Here is a 23,332-nt window from a genome sequence, read left to right as displayed (position 1 = left end):
TTTTCTAACATGCTTCCATTCTATCCTAGAATTCAAATAATTCTCAAGAAGTCATCTTCTAATGTTCATAATCTAACTCACTCCTTTTCTCTCAAGTTTTTTCTTTCCCATGAGTACTTATGAATACACCATGTACAGTATTTCAAAAATCAAACTTTCTCCACTACAATTTATCCTATGAGCTCCTAGCTTAAATTAACAGATAAAAGGGATTTTGACAAAGGAAAAATCTATTTCTGAGGAAGGTCCCGTGTCACCCGGTGAAATTCCATTACAGCACGAATTTCTAGGTATAACATTGCTAGATATACCAGAGAAAAAGAGCTTTTCAGGAAAGCTGGGGTTACTACCCCAGTCGGCGCCTTCTAGGAAGACGTCGGTATAAGGAGGGTGAGTGAAATACCACTACCACGGAAACCTACTCGAAAGATCTCTCCTATCAAAACCCCGGAACAGAGCGGTGAGCCGTTACAGCCCCCACACCCAACACCCGCCAGGACGGCGACACCAGCGCCACCTACCTCATTCCATGCTAGCACTAACCCCAGACTTGGCATGTGCAAGTGGGGGAGAGTACTAGGTGATCCAGGGAGGGTCACCGGGTGACACGGGACCTTCCTCAGAAATAGATTTTCCTTTGTCAAAATCCCTTTTCTGAGTTCAGTCCCGTGTCAGCCGGTGAAATAGTGATAGAGAATCATGCCAAGGCTGCAACTACCAGGAAAAAGAAAGGGGGTAATCTGAAGAAAAGGCAAAAGTTTTACCAAAATAATTTTAATCAAGCAATCTCTTCCATGTAGCAAGAATACTAAGACTAAGGCATACTAAATCTAAGTCACATCAAAAAACTTAATACTATGAAACGTGGGGAGGTCCCCGATCTGACGGAGAAGAAGCCCCAAAACCTTAAAATTACTTAAAGCAAGGTGAAACATGAAATGCGCACAAAATAACTGCAAATATAACCTTAATACTATACACGTAAACTTAGGCTAAACACGTAAGAGACAAGATCAATGAAAATTAACATATACAGAACATATACATATATCTGGGGTGCGTGGAGCCAAATAAAAACTGTCCAGTACCCCATAAGAAAAACAATCATGGCATGTCAGATTACACTTTTTCCATCAACAGATACAAGATACATCAATATGAGAGCCAGGCAGTGAGGTATAATCAACCAGGAGAATAAGCAGAGAAGTAAATGAGGCAGGCGGGGGGGGGAAAGGAAAGGATAAGGATATGATTAATTAAGGTGGGGAGATGACACTTCCCACAGCTATGGTAGAAAATTTCAGGGCTTGAGCGATTTTAAATAGTGGCGTTTAAACACTAGAGGTGATTTCCAACCCGTAAATTTAGATAACTCCGAGAAGTCCATATTATGAAAGTAATTAATGGAAGTAGCAACTGCTCGAATATCATGAACCTTGGGAACTGAATCTGGGTTGGCCTGTTTAATGAAATATAGAATTTGTTGTCTTATAGCATTTAGTGAAAGAGTACCACCTTTCTCCTGATGATAAAGAGGACCCGACTTACTCTGTGGAGTTCTTAAAAGGTAAGATTTAAGTGTATAAACTGGACATAAAGACTGGTCTTGAGGATGGGGCACCACCTTCCAAGGAGACCACCTGTCCTGTGGGTCTTCGTTCTTAGCTAAAAATCTAGGGTCAGGGAAAGGAGGACCTCTCCAGACGGGAGGAAGTTCACAAAATTATCACCTCTAGTGAGAGCCGACAGCTCGAGATTCTAGCACCTGAAGCCAAGCTAATCAAAAATAAAGTCTTCCTTAACAGATCCTGATAAGAGCAATGAAAGTTATCCATCTCTGATGCTAACTTGAGGACGTCATTGAGAAACCACGTAACAGACTGTGGGCGTGATACTGGTCTCAGACGAGCGCATGCTCTGGGGATAGATGAAAAGTAGGAATCTGTAAGGTCGATTTTAAAGCCGTAAAGAAATACTTTCTTCAATGCTGACTTGACTGTGGTAATAGTGGCGGAGCAAGGCCTTTCTCAAACAATGATCTAAAGAAGGAAACTCCTAAATTAGCTGTCATGATTTTGGCTTCAGATGCTTTTAGGAAGGAGGCTAATTTTTTTGACTGCTGAGTCATACTGTCTAAGAGTAGAATCTCTTTTATCTGATTCTAAAAACAGAGTGTTGACAGGGTCAATGTTCGCTCCTTTTGGGCTGCGAATTTTATAAAGTCCATAAAACTAGGGCATTCTGAATCCTTGAGGAAGCTGACACAGTCTTGGTTTGTACTGTCTGAGTCAGAATGGGCTTGGGAATCCGAAGACTCCGTAATCCCAGTTCCTGAAGAAGAGGAACCAATTGCTCTTGGCCAATAGGGGCTACTAGGGCTGGTTGACCTTTGAATGTCCTGAGTTTGTGTAATACTTTCAGCAGTAAATTTATTGGAGGAAAAGATAAATCTTCTCCCAACTGTTCCAATCTACTGTCATTGCGTCTGTGGCGTGCGCCTGAGGGTCCAGGTTGGGGGCCACATAACAGGGGAGCTTGAACTTGCTCTCCGTTGCGAACAGATCCACTTGGAGGCCCGGAACCGGCGGCAAATCCATTTGAAAGATTCCACGTCCAGGGACCACTCCGTCTCCAACGGAGTAGTCCTGGACAGGGAATCCGCCACCACGTTCCGTACCCCGCTAGGTGGGTGGCTGACAGGTGCCAGCCGTGCTTGTTCGCCAGGGAGAAGATAGCAACCATTACTTGGTTTACTCGGCCTGATTTGGAGCCGCCCCTGTTGATGCAATGAACTACCACTGCGCTGTCCAATACCAACCTGATATGAATCCGGTTGGGGGCGGATTTTCTTCAGAGTTAGAAAGACCGCCATAGCTTCCAGGGTATTTATATGGAACTGCTGAAACATTGTGGACCACGTTCCTTGTACTTTCTGTTTTGGTGAATATCCCCCAGCCGCTTAGGGAAGCGTCTGTGTGAACAACTAGTGCCGGAGGGGGAAATTGAAGCGGAACTGTTTTGGACAGGCCTCTGACCGAGGTCCAAGGCGCAATCTTGTCTTTAAGATTCGAGGAATAGAGGAGACCTTGTCTCTGAGCTTGACATTGGCTCGACTCCGCCACACTCTGTTTATGTCTTTTAATTTCGCTTTTAAGAGCAGGTCTGTCACTGAGGCAAACTGAAGAGATCCAAGGACTCTTTCTTGGGACCGGCGGGATGCTGATGGATTTTGAGGAATCTCCTGGTGAGAGATGCTATCTCTTTCCTCTTGGGAGGCGGAAGAGATAGCGTGTGAGATGACAGATCCCACTGGAGACCCAACCACTGAAACCGGGACTCCGAGTCAGGCGGGACTTTCTCTGTTCAGTTGAAAACCCAGCGACTCCAGGAAATTGATGACTATGGGCGTAGCCTTCTGACACTCCGAACTGTTGGTGCCCAAATTATCCAATCGTCTAAATATGCTGCTAGGGATATCCTCGAGACCGGAGTTGTTGTACTACCGTGTCCGCCAGCTTTGTGAATATCCTGGGCGCAATGTTCAGACCGAAGGGCATGACCCTGAAGGAGTAGGCTTGATTCCCGAGTCTGAAACCGAGGAACTGAGAGAAGTTCAGCGCAACCGGGACGTGATAATAAGCGTCTGAAAGATCGATAGAGGTGGTGACGGCTCCACACGGAAGTAGAGTCCGTACTTGAGCTACCGTAAGCATGCGAAATTTGTCGCATTTTATGTAGAGATTTAGACGCAGCGACAGATCCAGGATCACTCTTTGCTGATCGGAGTCTTTTTGGGAACAGTGAATAACCTGCCTTGAAACTTTAGGTGCCTTACTTTCTTTATTGCTCGTTTGTTGAGCAATTCTGTCACGTAATCCTTTAGGATTGATGTGGGTGGCTGGTAAAACCTGGTTAGAGGAGGAGGGTTTTGATCCAGCTCCATCCTAGTCCTTTGGACACAATGCTGTGTGCCCAAGGGCTGAAGGTCCATTGGTCCCTGAACCAAAACAGGCGACCGCCTACCTGTGTTCTCTCTCAGTGGGAGGGGTGGGTTTATTCCCCTACCACGTCCAGGTCTTCCCCTTGGGGTGGTGTTGGGCTTCCCCCTCTATGAGGGGCTTTGCCTCTTCCTCCCCTTGCAACCCTATTAAGGCCGTGAAAGTAACCACGGCCCTCATATGTGGGGTTGTGCGCCGGTGAAGCCACATAGGAGGGTGCAGCTGGTTGGACCAGCACATACTGTTGGGGTGAGCCTTGGAAGTAGAAGGCTGTGCTACTGCCGAGACCGGGACGGCTTGGACTACCGCCTGATGGTGGGGCCTCTTATGCCTCCTGAAGCGTTTGCCTCTCTCGATTGGGGCGGCCGATTCTGGGGTCTTACGCTTATAGGCAGAAATGCCCCAGCGAGAACGAAGACTCTGGTTGGCCCGTGTAGCCTCGGCCATAACGTTTGTGACCTCCTCTTCAGGGAAGAGGTTAGGTCCCCAGATCGAGCTTTTAACGAGCTTGTTAGGCTCGTGGCGGATAGTAGCATCGGCAAAGATGAACTTCCTACATTCCAGTCTGGCCATGATAAACTCGAACAAGTCAGACTGGAAGCCAGCCAGCAAGGATTTAGCCAAAACTTGGAAGAATGGTTCGTCCGAGCAGGAGACGGCAGTAGCTTCCGTAAGGCATACGGAGTTCAAGGACCGGGCTAACTTGATCCGAGCATCAAACTCCGCTTTCAATAAAGCTTCCGGCAGCTTGGGGAGCTGCTCACTGAATTGCGTGGAAGCGCAGAAGGGGTCCAGCTTCCCGACCGTGAAAGTGGACGGGGCGTCCACCCAGAACTCATTACTTCCTGGGAATACCAGGGAAGTAGGGTCTGTCTCTCTTAGCTGTGGTAACGGATTACCATCGAAAGCACGCCGGGCCGTAGCCAGAGCGACTTTGTCCAAGCAAGGGGTGGGTAGGTTGTCTCCCAGGGCGAACATAGTAAAGTTGCCCTTGAAAGGAGTCAACCGTCAGATTGTCTGCCTGCCACTCCGTCAGAGTGCGCAGAAGAGCCGACTGAGCTTGGTCCCTAGGGACGATGACAGTCTCCTAGGAACCTTGTCTGTCCGAATCCAAGCTTCCTCTGTAAGCCTCACGAAGCCTGGGTAAGGGGGCAGGAGATCGGGGGAAGAACTCCAATTCCTCCAACCGTCTCGTGCCAAGACCATCAAGTGTCAGCTTGCCATCATGTTGGATGGCCCGGAGTGGCGCCAAGGGTTACCGACATCGAACGCGGGAGGTCCGCAGTGTCGGGGATAACATACTGTGGTTCGGCTGGGGTGGGTGAGCCATTCCCGCCAGTATGTTATCATGACTGGCCAACTTCTCAGAGATTTTATTAAATCTCGTATCTAGGTCCTCTGTAAACCTCTTATAGAGCTGATTTGCAAAGGCCTCTGCGTCGAAAGCAGGTTGGCGAGGAGGGCTTGGTTTTGCAGCCCTCTTACTCGCGCCTTTGCCGGAGGAACCAGACTTGCTCCCGGAGGCTACAGGTCCTGAAACCTTAGCCTTCGACGGGGGGAAGGGCGATGCCTTCTTGGAAGTCGAGGACTTGTAGCCCTTCGCCTTCCATGAAGTCTTCAACTTCAACTTGGGGATAGCAGACGGAGCTCTATCACCCAAGGAGGAAGACTTCACGAAACCTGCAAAAGAAGAGATGGATGAAGCAGGGGAGTCAAATAAAGGGGGGCCCGCCCCAACAACCTCACCACTTACCACCTGGTCCTGCTCTGTGTTCATCGGTTCCAGGTTAAGATCCAAGGCGGCTACATCCTCCGAGACCTCAGCGTAGAGGATATCCACTTGGGGTGGCTGGGTCTCATCCCGGATTTGCTGGATGATAGGGGTGGCAAGATCTTCAGGCACTGCGGCCGCCACCCGTGCGCCGGGGTAGAGCAAGTCCCTCAACCTGGCGTCGAGGGCGTAGGGCTTCCCCCGACGGAACGTTCCTGCCAAACCCAGCCACCCAGGCCCGGAGAGGGATTCCAAGGCAGACTTCTTGGAAGCTTCGTCCGCCTGTAAGAAAACCAACAATTAGCTAAGAACGAAAACCAGTCCGGGAACCTCATAAACAATATACAATATGAGGAGCATAAAGCGGGAGTAAAAGACTGTCACTTACCGACTCATCCTGGACAGTTGTGCAGAGAGAGCGAAGCAAACCTCACAACCATCGGGTGCCAGACAACCAGGTCATCCAGTCGGACCGCACAACCAGCGTGGGTCCGGCATACTATGTGACCGTAAGGTTGTTGGAGGGAGGCGGTACACCCCGGCTCCTCACAGCGAACAGTCTGTAAGTAGAAAAGTACATGAACCTCCCACCCTAAGCAATCTAAAGCCGGCAAGGCCGGGAAACTCAACTACAACCGGAATACTCCGGCGGAGAAGAACTCCCTTATCATAAACTGGGCCAATAAGCTCTAAATTACACAGAGTGGAAGGTAAAGGTTTTCAGACCCCGGAGTACTCCGGGGAATGAAGGAAAGAGAAACCAGGAACTAACCATAAGGGCTGCCAGTAAAATAACGGCGGAGCCCCCGGGTATAGGACCGGACTCACGTATATATATAATATATAAAGGAGAGTACTCCTGTAGATAAACAGACTTATCTAAAAAACAATAACAAAAATAATAACAATAACAAGTGATGGTAAAAACTCAAGAGAACGGAGGGATCCGCTCCCCTTATATAATGAAAAACCTTCCGCCCTTACTTCCCCGCCGGAGAAACAAGACGGGTAAAATGCTCGTATGTTCATAACATAGGCTGAAGCAATATATTTTACCGTATCAACGTAACCCGACGGGGAGACGAGAGGAATGGATAGTGACTCGAACACGTTCGAGTAAACGAACCACCAACCCCAATACAGCGATGCTAGGGACGATATGGGAGGGAGCGAATCCCTCTACCAACAGGAGGAGTCCCTGAACTCGGAGAAAACGCCATCTAGCGTCACCCGCGCGAGTAGAGCAAGGCTGGAGAGAGGAGGGGGGGGGGGAGGAGTAGGCTACCAGGAAGGAACAGGAGACGGGGAGAAACATATCACCCGCTCAACTGCATCATACCTCCAAGACAATGAATCTTGGAAGGGTAGTCTACTACTGGAAGCAACGCAACCCGAAGCCCGACTCCTACCTAGGCGAAGCCTAATATGGACCTAACCTAGTATAGGCTAGGAAAAAGGGAGGAGTGCAGAAGGGAGGAGGAAGCAACAGGGAGAGAAATTTTGTGCCGAGAACCAACCGGGATCGAGAATGGCGGGCAAGGGGGCGACTAGCCTAGAGGAAACACATCCAAAGAACTCGATTCCCCCCAAATGGAGGAAGAGAACTAAGGGGCTCACTCTGCCCACCGAAAAACGACCCCGGAGGAAACAGCAACCAAAACTCCCTCAACCTGAACTCCCCACCCAGGGCAAGGGGATGGAAGCAAACAAGCCTACTCCACAAAATAACCATCACACATAAAGAATGGAACCAAAATGTGCTCAATAGAGAGCGTAGCCTACCTCGGGGAAGCGGTTAGATCTGAGGCTGCCGCCACCACACCGAGGTAAACCACCCAATAAAATAATAAAAATAAAACAAAAAGAGAGCACCATCTTCAAGCAAAAAATAATTAGCCTAGCAAGACCAAAAATAAACAGGAACCCAACCTGGAGGGGGGGGTACCTAGACGGGGCATCACTCCCACAAAGGCCGATAGGCCAATTGAACGTAATTCATAAGGGGGGGAGCCACCGCAAGGAACCACCAGGAAGGGAACCAAGGGGGCAAAATCTATCTATAACGACGAGGAGACAACTCCAACTGAAAAGAACAGAAGGAGTAAGCCTCATGGTCGACATGGCTGGCGGGGGACGCCGTGGCGACATAATAAGATCTCAATATTTATGAAAATACGAGACCGTAACAGCCAAAAAATAGAACAAAACCCCACAAGAAGATGGTACTTAACTTAGAGATGGTAAAGCTGCTCGACGCCATCATAGATGTAAGAAAATCCAAATAAAATGAAGACGAGCACACAAAAGAAACAGTGAATTCACGTGCTAGAAAATGGAATGAGGTAGGTGGCGCTGGTGTCGCCGTCCTGGCGGGTGTTGGGTGTGGGGGCTGTAACGGCTCACCGCTCTGTTCCGGGGATTTTGATAGGGAGAGATCTTTCGAGTAGGTTTCCGTGGTAGTGGTATTTCACTCACCCCTCCTTATACCGACGTCTTCCTAGAAGGCGCTCGACTGGGGGTAGTAACCCCAGCTTTCCTGAAAGCTCTTTTTCTCTGGTATATCTAGCAATGTTATACCTAGAAATTCGTGCTGTAATGGAATTTCACCGGCTGACACGGGACTGAACTCAGAAATTAATAAGATACAGTATGTGTATATAATATACATGAGAGCGAGAGAGGAATGGGAAAAAAAGTAACATGCTTTCATGTTCTTTCAACATATGGAAAATGTGTCAAAATATCACAGAAGCACCCAGTACTTCTTAATTTTACGCCATTCCTGTGGGTTCTGTTAGGAACAAAAGTGAAAATGTATATATAATGGTGTACAATACTTACCATGAGGGTTCCATCTTGACTCAATTCGGTCCTATCCGCCTTCTGTAGATTAATAAAAGGTAATTAAAATTAATTCTTAAAACCGTTTCAGTATAATTTCTAAAAACCACCATTTTCAGCTACTAAAGGAAAAAGATGAAATACATGGTTAAATGTATAAAAAATAATCCACAGCGCAGTTTCTCTTCATTTGGTAAATCAACCAAAACATTAGCACTACCAACTTACGAAAGCCAATAGAGCAGCCACATATAATAGCTTCTATATGATTATGTTTAAATACTGTAGAAACTAATATTAAATTAGCTACTATCTCTGATAAGTAATCTTAAACTAAGGAATATTAGATGTTATAATGAATTCAAGATGATATCTACTACAAATTTTCACAATTGCATCCAGTGTATAAAAGTCAATGTGAATAACTTTCTACATCAGTTTGGGATCACAAAAACTTCAAATATGATGTACAGTATGTTCAAGATCCTGTCTGAGAGTGGCCTTATGCATATCAAATACACTTATGCTTGCACATAATGAAACTGCCTAATTCCAAGTCTACTTTACGCATCAGTAATCAGCTACTATCTATTCCTCTTAATCAGAGGCTCAATGAAAAGAGGTAGTACAAAGGGGTAACTATTTTATGATACTGAGGTTTTGAGTCTGACATGAATGACCACGTAACAAATAAAATTTAAAAAGCTGAAGTATACAGATGCTTGTGATACGCTAAATATCACTGCTAGATACAAGGAGAAGCAAAACCCATGTACATGAACCTGTATTTTTGGAGACTGAAGAAAAACAGGGTTACTAAATGAACCAGACCTCTGGTAAATCCTGAACTCTGACAGTGCTAGGCCAAAAGGTTTGTCCTCAAGTTTAAAATTACATGTGATAAATTACAACTTCTTCAAAATGTGACAATTATAATCACTGAAAATGCGGAGACTGACAAAACATCTTACATAATTACTGGTTGAAATTAGAGAGATATGTGACCATTAACATAACATGTTATAAGATGTGTATATAAATACACATACATGTTATATAAAAGTTATAGAATGATCTTCCTTCTCTACAATTAAGAACTGGGTCATATGGGAGTCCTGATTAAATATTTACAATCAATAAATACAACCGATCCAAGCAAAAATGACTTGGATGTGACTTTTCTTGGGGAAAATGAAGAATGCCATAGTCCTTAGAGTGGGTTGTTTCTTTTCACGTTAACACTATTCATTATTTTCAGAATTTTGACATTAGAGAGATTAAAGATTTTAGTGATACTAAGACCTCCTCAAAGGAACAGCTGTAATTTATCAAGCCATGAGAGACATGGGTCTGACTGCTTTAACAGCCTCTTTTCCTATAACACCCAATGGGCAGTGAGCATGTAAGACCTTCATATACAATTTATGGCATGAATGTTACTGTTTGCTATTAATCATCTAATTAATAGCAAACCTGTGGACTCCCCAAAGTAATGCCATATGAAACCTGAACAATAACTTGTTAATACTGTATTCTCAAAGCAACCTGACTCTTCAGCAATGCCCAAAGGGCATTTGTGTTCTTTGGGCTATTTACCAAATATAGTGGTCACAGGAATACAACTACTTCGGAAACAAGTTCATTAATTTTTTCATGAGTATAAGTGCACCTGAATATGCATATAAACCACACCTCAAAAGGAAGATGTATACTACCCATCAAAAACAGTTGCTGCATATTGATACTTTCATCCCCATATAATATCATAGAAGTGGATCATCAATGCTTTCAATCTAAATGTACAGTAGCTCCTCGGTATACGAATTTAATTCGTTCCAAACTCCAATTTGTATGCTGAAATGTTCGTATATCGATCTGAATATTCCCATAAGGAATAATAGGAATTCAATTAATTCGTCCCACACTCAAGAATTTCCCCCATATCAACCCTTGCACCAACTTTATAAAGTTATTTTAAGCACATGCACAAAGTATAGTTTATGATAACCATATTCAACAAAATAAAATAATAAAGCATTTCACAATAAAATTTTAACAAATGATGAACAAAAATATGTTACCGCAGTGACGCACAGTTGACTTGAGGTAAGGGAGGGAGCGTTTCGTAAAAGCAGTAACAATTCACATAAAAAAAAAAAAAAGTAAATTTAACAATGATACAATATAAAAACAATCAAATGCAATACAGTAACAATAAAAAATCGAAAGAGAATCTTACTTAAAGCGAATGTTCGGGACAGTGCTAGTGAGGCAGTAGAGAGGTGAGGGAAGGGATGGTGGTGGGTTATCAGGTGGGAGACGGGGGTCCACTTCCCACTGACTTCCCAGATGTGCCATTGGGACCAGGCTCAGTTGATTTTTCTTTTTCACTATGTTTCGCCCGTCTGCTTTCACTTACACTTGATTTGCCCGAATCACTTCTTTTTGTTATGGTAAAATACCTATCGAGTGACACTTGCTTTTTGCGATTATTTAGCACTGTAAAAATAACTCATTGCCACGTCATCACACAAACTGGTGCCACATTCTGCTTCTGCGCACCTTGGATTGTTTGTTTCTACAAATTTCTTTAGATTTTCCCACATTTCACACCACTTCCTGATTTCTGTGGATGACAGTGGCGAAGTCAGCAATGTTTCCAACTCATCCTTGGATGAAGAAAGTTCCTCTAACTCACCTCTCTTTGTCTCTTCGAGCATTTCCTTCCATTCAGCCACTGTCAACTCCTCGTCGTGTTTGTCAATCAGTTCGTTATGTCTTCCTGGTCTACCTCCAGCCCCATGGTTTTCCCAAATGACACAATCTCCTCTACAGTTTGATCCTCATGAACGAAACCTTCGAAGTCACATGCAAGAACGCAGTCAGGCCATAGTTTTCTCCATGCAGAATTGAGCGTTCTTTCTGTGACGCCCTGCCATGCTTTATTAATGAGCTTCAAGCAGCTGATGATATCAAAGTGCTCCTTCCAAAACTTCTCAAGGGTCAGGTTCATTGCTTCAGTAACCTCAAAGCATCTTTGAAACAGAGCCTTAATGCAGAGTGTTTTAAAGTTGGATATGACCTGCTGATCCATGGGCTGGAGTATGGGGGTGGTACAGGGAGGGAGGAACACAATGTCAATCAAGTCAAACTGTCTGTCCAACAGCTTGCAGTTTTTCATGTTCTTCGGATGGGCAGGTGCGTTGTCCATTACAAGTACGGCTTTGAATGGCAATCCATTTTCTTCTAAATAACTTTTTATAGTTGGGCAGCACACTTCAATCAACCACTGCAAGAATAAAGCCTGTGTGACCTAGGCTTTATTGTTGGACTTCCACAAGACACCCAGCTGCCTCTTCTGCACATTGTTTCTTAAATGCTTGTGGATTCTCGGAATGATAAGCCAGCAATGGCTTTATTTTTCGATCCCCAAATGCATTAGCACAGAACAAAAGTGTATGGCGGTCTTTCATTGGCTTATGTCCTGGCATTTTCTTTTCTTCGGATGTCATATAGGTCTTCTTTGGATCTTCTTCCAAAAAAGACCTGTCTCATCGCAGCTGTATACTTGTTGGGGTTGGTAGCCCTGAGAATTCACGAAAATTTTTAACTTCTTCACGTACTCTTCGGCTGCCTTTGTATCTGCACTGGTAGCCTCCCTGTGCCGGACAACTGACCTTACCCCCATACGTTTCATAATTTTTGGAACCATCCATGACTCGCCTTGAATTCCATTTCTTGAGAAGGACCTAGCAAGCCCTTGGCAACTTCTCCATAAATGGTCAAGGCTTCCTGCGAAATCATGACTTGATTCACAGAATCTCCAGCAAGTTCTTTCTGCCTCAGCCAGAGAAGCAATTTCTCCATTTCTTCCATCGCTTGCGGGCACTGCTTAAACGATATTCTTGTTACTCCTACTGCAGTGTCTAATGCCGTAATTTCCTCTTCTTCTTTAGAATGGTGCATATCATCGACATAGATCGGCCATATTCTCAAGCTAAGTTAGATACGCATGTGCCAGCCTCGTGCTTGGCTTTCATTTCTTTCTCAACTTCAACAGTTAAAGACTCCTTTATCTTCATCACTTCCTTAACAGGTTTCTTCTTCATGTGTGGCAGTGTTATTCCCAATTATTAATCACAATATAATTGCAAAAATATGATGCGATAAAGTTATGCGAAGTCTCAGCCACAAAGTTATGCGAAGTCTCAGCCACAAGCACAAACACGAACTTAAGGTACAATTTAGACTAGCATGGATCAACGAGTTTGTCAGGGTCACGAGACAAATGAGGTTGATTAAGGACTTCTCAGAACCTACTTTGACATTTAAAAAAAAAAACCACCATCCCAGTTGTTTTATTGCCTTCCCACTATGTATCCCTCGGTCCCTACATCCACATGGCCCTCTCCCCATAATCCAGGACCAAGAGGATCCTGTCTCTCATCCCACAATCCCGGCTGGCTGCGCGTGAGATTCCACCAAACAGCTCATAAATAGAATTTTTAGCTCATACACGGAAACAGAGTTTTTCAAAAAATTTACTTCGTTTAACGAAAATACAAATAACGAATCGTTCATATGCCAAGGAACCACTGTACTGTAAGTATACTATCCACCAAAAGAAATGCTACATATAAAACCTTTGACTTTAAACCCTGAAGTTTTGAATACTATACTGTACTGCTATTGCAGGAGAACCCTGAAAATGGTTTATTACAATGTATTACTCTTACTAAAATTCCTTACTGGAAATTATAAAAACTTTTACTCTACAACTGATGAATAACTCAATTTTTGTTTGACCCAGTCCTGAAGTACAGTATCAAAACCTGATTACAAACTGTTTATCAAACACTTCTAGGTGGATCACACTACCTGAGAAAAAGATGTTAACATTAATTTTACCTTCAAACCACGTTTAGATGGCACTAAATAAATTTTCAGATTAAGCACATGAAAACACACAAAAACTAACAAGTACTTTAGAAAGATTCCTTTGAAATGTCAAGGTAACTTTTCAAGTGAATAAGTTAATTATATTAAATACTTTTTAAAATTTAAATCCCTTTGGCTTCAAAACCCTAAAAACTTTAATTAAGTGACTTCAAAAGAATCAGTCTTAATTTACAGTAAAAATTAGACATTAATCCAATTCAACTTACCTTATCAAGTCTATCTAACCTACTTTTGAACCAACAGGAACTCATCCCCTAAACCTAAACTTGACACTAACGTTACTCAAGTTAATATACCCACATGATACTCATAGACTGTCAAATATTTCATTTACATCTTTTTCTTTGTTTTTTGCTGCCAAGGTATATGATTCACACAACATACTCAACCAACATGAAGATTACTGTAAACTACTCTTGAATTTTTGTCTCACCAATCCCAAAGTGAGAAACTAAACCTGGATATCTAAATGGCAGAGAAAAAAATTTGCATAGTAACAGTTCATGTATAGTAATTAAAAGCTAAATTCATTAACTATCGCATGTTTACCAATCACAAAAAGCGAGTCAAAGGCATTTCATTATAAGCATATATATATACATATATAATATATATTGTGGTTTATTGATATAAGAAACTTTTTGAATTTTTGTGAAACAAATCTCTATGAGGTTAACATGCAGGTTTGACGAATTGGGACAGTGGAGTCTTTCTTCTTTACTACCCAGCTTCCTCGTTCAAGTGTTCTGTCAGAAATTAAAAGCCTTGTTTTTAGTACATATCAGCATATAGTTGTAAAAATTGACCAATGGAGCACTTTAAAAAGTTAGCAAGTTAAGGATTCACCTGTATGGAAAGAAGAGGTTTCCTTTTTCCTTTCATTTTACCATGAGTAACATTTGCAGTATCAGTTGCAAGTTGGCAGATTGCCTCTGAATCATTAAAATAAGGCCTGTGATAAAGCAAGAATGACACCAAATCTGGCATGCAACAATCTATTTTATATTATTACTTTTATCCATCCAATACTCGTAATAATTTTTTCTTACATATATACTTTTACATGTCATGATTCACTCTCACTACATTGTGATGTTCTCCTTATTAAATTCAATACCCTTTCTTGTGCTGACACTAACAAGGAAATGAACAATACTGTACTTGCATTTGGGCAACAGATTTAATGCTAATTAGTGTTTAAGGCAAAAAGTATCTGTGATGAAATAAACTAGCATACAAATCACTGTTTCTCAAAAGCCTTGATGTATTACTGAAAGTCTGAACAGGCTACCATACTATAAACTGCACATTTTTTTGCGTTGTGATATGGTCACCTGTTGCTAATTGGGAGCCCTACAACATGTAAATAATCCTACATCCAAAACATCATAATTATGAAGAAGTCTAACAAAATATTTGGGAGACAGATTTTAAAAACTATTTCCTTTGCAACTCATACCTCAATAACTATCATTCAAGGTTATGAATATCTTTTTAAAGCTCTCATCTAAATCCATAACCTATGACACTGACTAAAAAAAAAAAAAAAAAAAAAAAAAAAAAAAAAAAACTTAGCTGGTTTTAGCTGCCTTTCCCAAAATAAAATCCATAGTAGCTGACAAGTTTTTTGTGTATTATCGTCATATAATTTCAAGTATATATTTTTAAATACACAAACCATAAAGGGAACCCTTCATTACACAAGTTTAATGCATTCCAGTTCATCACTACCTTGGGAATCATTATGAATCACCCACAACACAAGCTGACAAAGGCTCATGAAAGAGTGACCTTGACTACGGTTTGAGCTAATAGTAGTAATAATAGTTTAACCTGACTACAGAGTTAAAACACTGAACTTTTACAAGGGTGGCCCTGTGGATTTGTCTTTAGTAATAAAATCTAAATTGTATCTAATAAATTAAGGTTCATTACAATTTAATAATTGGACACAATGAAGAAAAGAAAAAAAAAAAAAAAAAAAAAAAAAAAAAAAAAAAATTGACAAAATTTCCTTAACTGATTTATTACCAAACCTTGACACTCACTGCTGACTGAATCTTGGCCATTCACATGTAACTTGGTACTGGCCTGCATTCTGTGCATCAAGAGACTGGATCTTGTGGGTCATTTATCAAGAATCCATTGTTCAAATCAAAGGAACTAACTTACATATGAAGTGCTTTTATTCCATACATTTGGTCTGCAAAATATACAGCAATACAAGCTGAAGTTTGATCTTTTCAACTGGGCTGCTTTTTGGAATGCAAACAGGCCTGAAATATTGGTGAATGGCCAGAAAAAGCTGATGGAAGATGCTAATGCCAGGAAAGACTTTTCAGTGATCATGAAGCATTGGAATTCATGTTTCAATCATGCTGGCTGACCAACAGATGAGGAAACACTCAAGAGTAGCAAAACATGATAAAGGGAAACCCAAGGCATTAAATGTCCAAAGTAGATGTGGAACAAACTGTTAATGCCAGAAGGTTCTCCAAAAGATGATAAAGACCTATTCATAATGGGTCTATAATCTCAATGAAATCATCCAATGGTTATATGTTATAACATACAAAGATTTCAACTGAGGTAGGTAATGAATACCTTTTGCCAGCAGCTACTTAAAAACAGGTCATTAAACCAAGATTGTTTCTTTAGGCCCTTGAGTCAGCTACATCTGAATCTGATCCTTCTAGCATTGACCACCGAGTATCTTTGCCTAATTCCCAACCTATAATGAAAATGAGGGTTCCAGACTTGATCCAAATGTCAAATTCATCCCTAGTGTTCAAGGTGGCTATATGTTATTTGTAAAATGATTTTGGGAGTGGGGCAGTAGATGGAGAAAGAAGTGGGTCAGTAGAAGGAGAAAGAAACCTAAGTCAGGAACATGACATTGACCACTGAGTATCTTTGCCTAATTCCCAGCCTATAATGAAAATGAGGGTTCCAGACATACGGTTCCAGACTTGATCCAAATGTCATAAATTCATCCCTAGTGTTCAAGGTGGCTATATGTTATTTGTAAAATGATTTTGGGAGTGGGGCAGTAGATGAAGAAAGAAGTGGGTCAGTAGATGGAGAAAGAAACCTAAGTCAGGAACATGACTGTGACAATGTTATTTTCATTTTCATTTTATTTTTGCTGAATTTGTTTTGTTTTTGTATTTTAGGACTACAACACTATAATGACAAAACAAGGTGTATATACAAAGACAGAAGAGAACCAGTAGTTAGAGAACAGGCCATACTATACAGTATGGCATGTATTTGTGTAATAACAAATTTCCCACATTTACCAGACCAGACCCTAAGCTAATGTGAGGTTCTACTGAATTAATACTTTTACTACTTTACCCAGTGTAACTCTGTATGTATACTGACTACTTTAATAAAGTCCCTTAGTTTACATTCTTGACTCATGTGCTTGGCCAAAAGGGTTTGTTCTTAAATACATATGATTGACAAAATCTTTTCTTAGAATTTGTTTCTTTGATTAGATAATGTTAGTAGAAAATTGGGCAATCAAAAATCTAAATACAAAAAAGGTGTGTCCTTGACAAAACAGTGATACAATTTTTTTTATTCATTTTTTTTACATGGGACCTTTCCTTATGTATAAGTCACATTCATGGTCTATGCACCTCCTCAATAGAGATTCACAGTGTGGCACAAGAAAGATCATTGTAATCACAAGAACACCATTCTATAAAAAAAAAAACAAGCACACACAAAATAAGAGGGTACTTATGAAAACTCTCTCAAGATTAACAAAGATCCCATGCCAATAAAATGTAACTAGCAACAGGTGACTACAACACTAAAGAAGCCATATGTCATTTCTAAAACCTATTGTAACCTTCAGCTGGCTTACATAACACAGTGGTTTGTATTTTGATTAATTTTCTAAAAAATTGTGAAAAGATAAACTGTAGTTGTCCTATGCACTTCTAGACACTAATACTATTTTAAAGCTTGGAACTATACTTTCCTGTAGTGTGTGCAAAGCCTCTGCCATAGTCTGCTACAAAATAATAAAAGTACAAACAAAACCTCATGTCCCTGTCCATATAATTTAAATTCAATGTGCTTATGTGAGCAACAAAATTCAGAGACCTAGGTATTAAAATTGTGGTAGCTACTTCAGACTGAAAAACCTGTACAGAACAAAAGCAAGATCAGTGCATACATCACAGCAAGAATGAAAATGAAGAATTATTACTAAGAGTCATAAAGCTCTTACTCTCTAACAAATAAATATAAATAAAAAAACTCAGCAGGATTACTGTACTTGAAAAACTAAGTGAAAAAAAGGAGTCAACCTCTTTTAGCTTTGAATGATTCAGTTGCATATTTCCATCCTGTTTCTACTGAAGTGTCAACAGTATAGCCTTGGTAAACTTAGTCACATTAATACCAATGCCTATATATTAACTGTACTGTACTAGAACTTTCAGATTGAAAGCAATTATCTTTCATGTGCATGTAGTTTTTCCATCAAATATTTACGCTGCATGGCTATATGGTAAATAAACACTCTGATTTAAAAATGTCAACTGGAATATAATTAGCCTTCATTGTTATAAACCAATTTTCACTTCTAACTTCTGTCCTTATAAAAAACATTTTTATTACAAGTGCTGCCAGATATAGTTAAAAAAACAAATTAGAATACTAAAAGGAGGTCCATGATAAAAAATAAAATTAAGCAAATTAAGGTAAACCTTAACATATGGTTTCTGGGTTTAGCAATTTCTAGAGGGCTAATACATCAGAGCTTTTAAACATGCTTAGTTATAGGTACACCCATAGGAGCAATATTTTCATAAGTAAAAATATTCTGGCTTCATATAGCATCTGACACTCAAAGAATAAATAATACCTACTTTTCCTTTTCACATACACATGATAATTCTGTGTTTTATATGAAAAGTTTTTGTACTTTCTGGTAGAGTGCACACTGAATTATACATGCACAATTGCATATATATTTATTTCCATATTAATTGTATGCACAATACACATACATAAACTTAGCAGCATCCTCCCTGGCTGCTTCGAAACAAAAGCTAGAGAATATAAAAACACATTCACTAAACCAGCCGAATCTAAAATTAATCAAACCACGCATATTATTAAAGAACTATAATTATGCAGCCTACAGGTGCCCTTTGAGCATTCAGCTTTTTGTCTCCTGCCTCATCTGTCGCAGCCTGTAAAGGGGAGGGGCAAAAGTTTTTCATAAATTGTACCTGAGGCATCTACCTTGTTATCCAATATGGATACGCTGTATATGTGTATGCAGTTATGAATTCTTACGGATGTGTACACTAGAATTGAAATACATTATAAATTTACTGACTGTGATGATAACCCTTCCAACAAATTGTAAAACTGGCATTAAAATTCTTTCTGCCTCAAGCGACTTCAAATGGTCATATTGGAATACATATATACAAAAATTATATATACACACACACAAGGGTCAGCTAAATGTGCAAATATCATGCTATCCTTAAGCAAAATCAGACAGTAAATAATATGATAGTAATATAACGTATTCAAGGCTTGTTTTACGTGTTTCCAGCACCAGAGACAAATTTACTTCTAAGCCTTCATAGGACTTAAGTCTTCCTCTGTGTTTGGTAAGAGACATCATAGGATTATGCATTCTAAGCAGCAAAAATAAAACAAATATTGTAAAATTATATATCTCAAGTAACACAAGTAAAACGCTCTAATTACTTCTGCTTCAAAACAGGACTTTGATTCTTCTCTTTAATTTTTGTTATTCACTACAAAATCCCTTAAGGAATCAACAAGAATTACGGTTTGCCAATCTGTCCATCACTCAAATAAATTATTGTCTCTCTCTCTCTATCTCTCTCGTGCACAGATTTTTAACAAAAGTCAACAAGAATTATGGTTTGCCAATCTGTCCATCACTCAAATAAATTATTGTCTCTCTCTCTCTATCTCTCTCGTGCACAGATTTTTAACAAAAGTCAAAAGAGATTTACAGTAGGCAAAAATCTTGCAGGCTGGATTCCTATAGCACCTTTTAGTATATGGCATAAAGTAACCTAACAGCTATGAACAAGTTCTTGGGCTTACATTTTTGCTATCATTAGAATTGTTAATCATGTATAGTTGGCTGCATGAATTTTGGTACACATCATAGCAAGTTAGGGCCACACCTGGCAAATCCACAATGTTGAGGTAATATCCCGGTGCTTAACTTGCGGGAAGTTGATAGCAATATTTCTTGTCAACAGTCACTAAACATGACAAAATGTGACAAAAATGACATTGAACTAATAACAAAGTAATATTAAATAACATGATGTTGAGCTGACAGGTGTCTCCTTAGCTCGCTGTGAAGCATACCAAAATTAAAGATGCCAACTGTACATAGGGGCATTCACACTAACACTCCATTAAATGGGGACGCATCCACATGGATATATCAGTCCGTGTTTGTGAGAAAAATGCTTTACTCATATAAGGTACAGCTTTTCGAAAACAGGATACAGTATTCAATTTGGCTGAATATCTTTCAAAACTCATTTGGAAAAACATGAATAGAAAACAGTGAGATGTCAACTGATGACATGATACTATGGATATTAGAAAAATATGTATTGCTACCACCTTCATTTACACAAGCACATTACTATTATCAATTAATTATTCAATTTCTGTACCAAATCTGTCCGCATTTTGGCAGTTCGAATACCACAGGGAGTTGTGTGCATTTTAGTCACAATCAACTGTTATTTAAAGCCTATCGTTCATTTATGTCTGACATAAGTAGACTTGTTTGTTGCATGCTCGTCTTTCGTGTGCTTGTGTTATTATAATATCAATATGAACTGGCATCTTTATGATCTCAATAAGAGGGTGTGAGGGTTCTTTGCATATAAGCATTCATGTGCATTACTGAAGAAATACTTTGTATCTTTATCACAGTAAGCCTACAATATCAAAAATATTGATTGCATCCAATCAGGAGTTTAGCTATGAGTACTGCCACATCTACCTGAAACCTAAACTGGCAAATGGACAGATGGAATGAAATAGACTATAGTTGGTACCACAACCTTTAGAAACAAATATTACTTTCATAATGCTGGGCACAGTTTACATGGGTTTATAGTCTGATACTAGTCATGGTAGTTCACCTAAACTGATTCTTCTTTGAAGTCCAACTAATTTCACTAATGTCAACTGAAAATTTATGCTAGTCAGGTTAGGCTGATTTCCTATTTGCATTGTCTTTTATCCGACTGAATATTTTTCTGAACTTTAAGGGTACTTGTAACCTAACCTTTAGGTACTGTATTTCCTAATTTTTTTTTCATTCAGAAGAAAAAATTAATCACTCTGTTTTGATTTGAGACTTTTTCAAGCGCCCTGCACATATGCATTTGGGTTTGTAACTTTATGGACTATACATTATGTGTGATGTTTTCTGGTTAACGAATTGGTAATCATGTACAGTATTTGACTGTTCATTCTGCTGGGCAGTGAACCAAGTTCTTTTCACAAAGCATTTATGGCATCCACATTCAAGTTTATTTTTGCTAGACATTAGATTATTTTCCTTCAGTATTCTGATGAAATGTGGGATTTCCTTCATAGCTTGATATGGCAAACAAAAGTTTATTCTTCAATTTTGTATTTAGTTTATTTCCACTTTTTTTTTTATCCAGATATTATTTCTTTACCTAAACTTTGTTTTTATGGGTTCCTTATACTGTATATGAATCATGTGGTTCTTATAACTGGGGATGTAGTCATGTTTGTCTTTGATAGTAAGGCACTATCAACAAACCCTTTACTATTACTTTCACGCAACTCCATTTCTCCAGTGTGGTTATGTTGATAGGTTTCTTTGGCTGTATGGTATTAAGACTTATAATATTGATCATACATAACTTTCTAGCCTCTGAGTCAGTTTTCAAAATAAAAAACCTCGACTAGTTATCAATCCAAAAAGACGGCCTTAAAATTAAAGGTTGGAGACGTTCTGAATTCTTCCCTATGTAGTTTTTGTTTCAACAGTTATGGAGAAATAACTATCATTATACAAAGATTATCAAGTTTCATAAATATTTTCCTGTGCCTACCACAATACTACTTTGCAAGAAAGGATGAAACCCTCTCAAGGTCTGCCCCAGAGTGAGGGGGCATGCTGTCCAACATCACACATTTCATTATTCAAAGGGCAATGAAAATCAGAATTCAAGATGAAAATAGTTCATAATCCAAAAATCAATCTGGATAGTGCAAGGGGAGACAACCACTTTCAAGAGAGAGAGAGAGAGAGAGCGCAAAGTTTTGTATTCTAAGCAATTCTTCCCTGAAGTCCCTCCACCCAATGGCAAGATATTAGGACTCTGGGGACTGCTATGGAAATTTAGGGTTATGAAACTGCAGTAACCAAACTTGGTTCAGTGATTACTATAGACTGTTCTTCTACTCCAATTTCCTATATTGGTACCTTTCATAAGGCTGACCTGAAGGATCTGTTCTTATAAAACAGAACAATGCAAGTGTTCTAATAATTACAGCTTCATATCCAGTTGATGATTAGACAGATAACAAGTACACATGTGTAAGTGAGAAAGAAAGGACCCTTGAATGGAAAGGTCTCATCTACTAATCAGATCATCTGTTTGTACAAAAAGGGTTGAATTACTTGAAAAATCTTAATATTTACACTAAAGATAACCCCAGTTATTTAAAGAGATGCACACAATCACTAACCCGAATTAAAATAAATTATAAGTTTTTATTCATATTCATTTCAATTCCTAAAAGCAGACTAAACTGCATTTGGCAACCACAGACAAAAGCAGCTTTTTAATATGGGTGAACTCTGGTTGTCTCCCAAAAATTACAATTTATTAGGAATGATGATTATGACATAAAAATTCTTAACGAAATTAAATCATGGAATATTAAAACTAGACTAATTATGCTTTGGTCCACCACATATAAATATTGCAATAGTAAATCAGTATCTGTAGTAATTTTCAATGAAAATAAATTTACATATTTCTTTAAACATGAAAATATTGGATATGCTTTCAGCTACCTTCAGTGCTAATTTGGTTACATGGATGAATAAGGTCCTTGACCAGATAAAACTCTACCAACATTCGATATCAAAAACAACAGTGGAAACTACTATGAACTCATAGACCTTGTGTGTGTATATATTATATATTATTAAAGTTGTACACATACGTAATATAGATATTTAAACAGGCACAGTATAATGAGTGTGGGCGCAGAGACACAGAAACATATATATTTCCATTTATAGCAGGTATCTTTTCCATCCATCCTACAGTTTTTTGGAATCTTATTTTCTGCAAAGAACAAAATGTTACTTAACTGCATTAATTTCTTACACTAATTTAAAATTTTATTTAATATGATGGCAGCAAGTGCATATTAAACTATATACACTATCTAAAGTGCATTGTTAGTTACAACAGATACCCTTAAAAAAAAAAAAAAAAAAAAAAAAACCTTACCTGAGTTTTGCCTGAGTTGTATATTTCTTCATATTCCTGCACTTCTTCCTCATTCTATACGATTTCAAGGCTGATATTTTCACTAGTGTGTATCATTGGAAGCTCTTTTTACTATCATCTTTTTATTCTTTCTGCTTTATGGTATATTATTGCTCTATCAATTTCTATTTGCTTTTCAAGTTCTCTTCAAGTAAGTCTAAAAATACAATGTACATACA

General features: G+C 39.7%; 1 long non-coding RNA gene across 1 annotated transcript in view; it reads right to left on the bottom strand.

Annotated features, from left to right (window-relative positions):
* The window catches only part of LOC136854015 (uncharacterized), a 30,091-nt gene extending 6,984 nt beyond the window's left edge, over nucleotides 1-23,107 (bottom strand). Inside the window, exon 1 of the long non-coding RNA XR_010857595.1 lies at nucleotides 8,611-23,107. This is a non-coding gene — a long non-coding RNA (uncharacterized lncRNA). The remainder of the gene's footprint in view (nucleotides 1-8,610) is intronic.
* Nucleotides 23,108-23,332: the final 225 nt, after the last annotated feature.

Source organism: Macrobrachium rosenbergii, chromosome 28 (assembly GCF_040412425.1).
Source record: "Macrobrachium rosenbergii isolate ZJJX-2024 chromosome 28, ASM4041242v1, whole genome shotgun sequence".
Lineage (NCBI taxonomy): Eukaryota > Metazoa > Arthropoda > Malacostraca > Decapoda > Palaemonidae > Macrobrachium > Macrobrachium rosenbergii.
Note: the sequence above shows the minus strand (reverse complement) of the source record. Positions and strands in the feature narration are given on the sequence as shown.